This window comes from Penaeus monodon, chromosome 43 (genome assembly GCF_015228065.2).
Source record: "Penaeus monodon isolate SGIC_2016 chromosome 43, NSTDA_Pmon_1, whole genome shotgun sequence".
NCBI lineage: Eukaryota > Metazoa > Arthropoda > Malacostraca > Decapoda > Penaeidae > Penaeus > Penaeus monodon.
In genome coordinates, this window is record NC_051428.1 from 26,697,585 (window position 1) to 26,702,584 (window position 5,000).

The 5,000-nt window shown below is 41.0% G+C and overlaps 1 protein-coding gene across 1 annotated transcript in view; it reads left to right on the forward strand.

Moving 5' to 3' along the window:
- The first annotated feature begins 576 nt into the window (after window positions 1–576).
- The window catches only part of LOC119599510 (calmodulin-beta-like), a 161,979-nt gene continuing 157,555 nt past the window's right edge, over window positions 577–5,000 (forward strand). The window contains exon 1 of the mRNA XM_037949270.1: window positions 577–670. The gene's annotated coding sequence lies outside the window, so the exon portion shown is untranslated. The remainder of the gene's footprint in view (window positions 671–5,000) is intronic.

Below are 5,000 nucleotides of genomic sequence, written 5' to 3' on the forward strand. Positions count from 1 at the left end.
ACTTCAGCTCTCCCAGCTCTCTGAGGCCCACCAAGCCTTTTCCCCTCGCCACCAGGAGTCATCTCCCCTCAACCCGGACGGACATTTCGCAAGCAGCCCAAACCAATCAGACTCCCCCTCTTCCCCTCACTCCCCTCCCGTTCCCCTCACTCCCTCCCTCCCTCCCCTCCTCGCCCTCGCACCCAATTCTCTTCTGTATTTTCCGCTTCTTCCCTCTTCCCCTCCTTCCTCCATTGCCCCTCTCTCACCTCTTCCTTCCATTGCGTCTCTATCTCTCGTCTTTCTCACCACTGCTCTTCTCTTCTTTTCTCCTTCTTTCCATGTTCCCCTCTTCTTCCTCTTCCCTCCATCGCCTCCTTCCCCCTTACCATCTACCGTCCTTCCCTCTGTCGCCCCTTGCCCTTCAATCCAATATACCCCCTTCTCTCTCCCTCCCCGTTATCCTTCCCTCCCCTCCACCCCCCACCACATCAGAGAATCCACTGCCCCTCCCCCCTTCCCCCTCAATCCACCATACCCCCCCCATCTCTCCCCTCAGCCCCGCCCCCTCCAATCCAGAGTATCGAGAGAGCGAGACTTCCAGCGTGAACTAGTGTGCGATCAGCCTCCGTCGCGAGTGGTCCTTTGTCGCTCCGTCCTTCCTCGCAGGCATCACGCAACAGCTCCCCAGGTGGGTCTCCGGGGAAAGGCAAAACGGTTGTCATGGGGAGAGGGTAAACGAGGGGAAATTTGCTAGACGATGGGTTTGCTTGAGAGGAATGAGTATGGTCGGCATGTCTCGTAACGTTCCTTAGGCGTTAAAAATATTTGTTGGAATTCTGGACTATTTTGAAACATATGTACGTAGCTTCTTCCGATATACATATATTCAATGGGTGATATTTGGTAGGTAAATCTTACGTTCTCGCCTGTGTGTGTGTGTGTGTGTGTGTGTGTGTGTGTGTGTGTGTGAGTGTGTGTGTGTGTGTGTGTGTGTGTGGTGTGTTTATGCTTGGCGTTAAGTGAATGGTTTTGATAAATTAAGTGAAGAAAGATGAACTGGATTAATCATCTTAGTAAGTAAACTAACGTAGAATGTTGTTTTCTCGTGTGTGCCCTCGCCGATAAACTAAGCTGAGGTGGTGTGGTGGTCGCGTGGTGTGTTGCCGTTTGTGGACTCAAATTAGTTCTCAAAAAAACATAACTAAGAACATAGCTTATAGTTATTCTTCACATGCCTATGGGCCCGACAGTAAATAAAAAACGTATTTAAATTGATTAAGTGAAAGTAAATCAAAGAGAATGATTACAAATCATCCTTAAGAGTCTAACAAAAAAAAAAACAAGTCTTCAACACACCGTCCCTCGTAGGAACATTTCACAACAAACAGTCACGACACACCACACACAATCACCACACAGACATCTCCAGTCCATTACTATACTTTTGACACACACTAAGCACGACAAACACACACACGCGCGCGAGGCGAGGCGCGCGCGGTGACGTGTTGACGCATCAATGGGTCATATAAACAGTGAAGGGTGTGTTATTAGAGCGATGTCTCGGGGAAAGAATTGAATTGTAATTAAAGGCACTATGGCGCCCGAACAAAAGAATAACAACATTCAGAATTTGGTCGGAGTTCCAGCCTCACTTATGTCGAGAAAGAGAGAGAAAAATTCGCTGAGTGAAGTATAATGACTTAAGAGAGAGAAATAGATGGATCCTGAGGTGGAGAGAGGAAAGTAGAAGAGAAGAGAATGATATAGGAGAATGAGAAACAGTAACCTTTTAGTCGCGAAAAAAATTTTGGATAAAGAAAAAAAGTGACAAAGCAAAGCTGAGAGCAGGAACGACAATGATAGTAAGCAACCATTATACGAAAACATAAAAACTTACAGGCACGGTAATCACCGTAATTGACGGTACGATCCCCGCATTGACCGATAGAAGATGAAACATGTTCAGGGCAAATTTGCTTCAGAAAGAGAAGGAAGGAAGAGAGGAAGGAAAGAGAAGAGAGAGAAGAGAGAGACGAAGGAGAGAGAGAGAGAGAGGAAGAGAGAGAGAGAGAGAGAGAGAGAGAGAGAGAGAGAGAGAGAGAGAGAGAGAGAGAGAGAGAGTAAAAGACCTCTTTAAAGCAGACTGAAAGAGAACAAGAAGACGAACAAAAGCAAAAACAAGTGACAAACCAAATCCTCGAGAGCACGGCAACGACCCTACTATATATTCCTCAACCACACACCATTATACCCGAAACTACCACTTAAACAACCTTACAACCACACACGCGAACATCCACCTTAATTACTGTACGATCCCCTCCGCCATTACCCGTATCCAATTAGCTAACATGGTCTTCGAATTTAGACAAGAGATTATACCTTCATAGAATAACGGAAGCTGTACACAACGCACCGTCTCCAAATAACACTGTGCCACGTCTTAGAAAGTGGAATTTGTTGTAATGGTTTATATATGACTGTGATTGCGTGCGTTGCGGTAGTGGTAATGACGATTGCAATGATGGTAATAGTGGGAAAAAAACACAATGCAAAAATTAAAGATGGAATCCAGGTGGATTTCGAAACTGTAGTCTCATTTTCAATAATTTTGTTTTTGCGCGCGCTTTGCCACGTCTTTGACCATCCAAATAGGTCTCATATAAACATACATTACGTAAGAACAGATGTCTCTCTGATCATTATTTCGTAATTAGACCTATGGCGCCCGGAACAGAAATAAACCAAACCGTATTTCAGAATTGGTGCGTTTCCAGCCTCTCTTTATTTCGTAAGAGAAATAATTCGCTGGTGATTTGATAATGATCTTCTTAATGATGTTAGATAAATCAATGGATTCCCCTTTGGTGTTGCGTAAGGGAAAGTTTTCACGAAGAGAAATGTGTATCGAGAATCCCAATGTTAAATTCAGTTCACTTTGGGCTTTTCGCTGTCTGTATTTACTTGTTTTTTGTTGTTTTTTTGAAGAATGAGAGGCAGGCGAAAGAGTGAGAGTGAGGAGGAGGAGAAGGATGAGGGTGAGGGGGTGAGGATGAGGATGAGGATGAGAGAGAGAGAGAGGGGGGGGGGGTTATTAGAGGGTGAGATGGATCGGGGAGGAAAGAGACTGTGGAAGAGAGAGAGACACACAGAGACAATGACAAAAACAGAAATAGATATACAAAGGGGGCAAATTTGGCTTCAAAGAGAGAGAGAGAGAGAGAGAGAGAGAGAGAGAGAGAGAGAGAGAGAGAAGAGAGAAGAGAAGAGGGGAGAGAGAGAGAGACGAGAGAGGAGAGTAAAAGACCTTAAGCAGACTGAAAGAGAACAAGAAGACGAACAAAAGCAAAAACAAGTGACAAACCAAATCCTCGAGAGCACGGCAACGACCCTACTATATATTCCTCAACCACACACCATTATACCCGAAACTACCACTTAAACAACCTTACAACCACACACGCGAACATCCACCTTAATTACTGTACGATCCCCTCCGCCATTACCCGTATCCAATTAGCTAACATGGTCTTCGAATTTAGACAAGAGATTATACCTTCATAGAATAACGGAAGCTGTACACAACGCACCGTCTCCAAATAACACTGTGCCACGTCTTAGAAAGTGGAATTTGTTGTAATGGTTTATATATGACTGTGATTGCGTGCGTTGCGGTAGTGGTAATGACGATTGCAATGATGGTAATAGTGGGAAAAACACACAATGCAAAAATTAAAGATGGAATCCAGGTGGATTTCGAAACTGTAGTCTCATTTTCAATAATCTTGTTTTTGCAATGTGTGTGTGTTTTTTCCATACTATCAAAATGGAAGAGTGCTTTACATTCATGATGATGGTAATGATGATGATTAGATAATAGTAATAATGACAGTAGTGATGCCACCGACAACATATTACTAATGATAACGGTGATGATAATAGTAGTAATGATAACAATAATGATAATGCAAATAATAATTATTATATTCATGGACATAATAACAGTCGTGATAATAATGATGATAATGACAGTAATGGTAATAATGATAATAATAATGGCTGTAATAATGATAATAATAATGGCTGTAATAATGATAATAATAATAATGGCTGTAATAATGATATGATAAGAAAGATAATGGTAATGGTATGATAAGAATGGTGATAATAATGATAAGATGATAATGATAATTTTACTGATAATATTAACAACAAGGATAATAGAGTTAATCATAACGATGATCCTTATTGCTGTTCGTGTTATCAACATTATAAGAATGGTGATATTAGTAATTAAAATCAACACTGATAACGATAGTGATGATAGTGATACTAATGATGGGTGATAATGATATTACTCGTAACAATAATAGTAATGAAAATAATGATGACACTAGTTAATGACAAGAACAATAATCACAATAATATTAATATTCATTAAAAAAAAGTCGAAGAGCTATTTATTGGCAATTATTCTACCTGAAATGAAAACGTTTGATCCGGATTCCCAATATATTTTTTTTTAACTTTCATTTTTTTTGATGCACTGTTGCAAAGATAATTTTGATCACGTGTGACTTTAGATAATGCATTCGTTTAAAGGAGAATATATGTGTGTGTGTGTGTGTGTGTGTGTGTGTGTTGGTGTCGGTTGTAGTAGTGAGAGCGCGAGTGTGTGTGTGTGTGTGTGTACGTTGTGTGTGTGTGTGTGTGTGTGTGTGTGTGTGTGTGTGTGTGTGTGTGTGTGTGTGTGTGTGTGTGTGTGTTGAAATGAACTGGCTTTTGGGACAACTAAATAAAATTATGATTATATTGATAATACACTGTATTTATTATTATTATTATTATTATTATTATTATTATTATTATTATTACAAAGAAATCGTTACAAAACAAAAACAACAGCGCAAACCAACCAACAAACAAAGCAGCTTAAAAGGTGACAACAACAACAACAACAACAACACCAATCTAGCTCCAGCAACAAGGCCATCATCCTATCTTTAAGGACACAA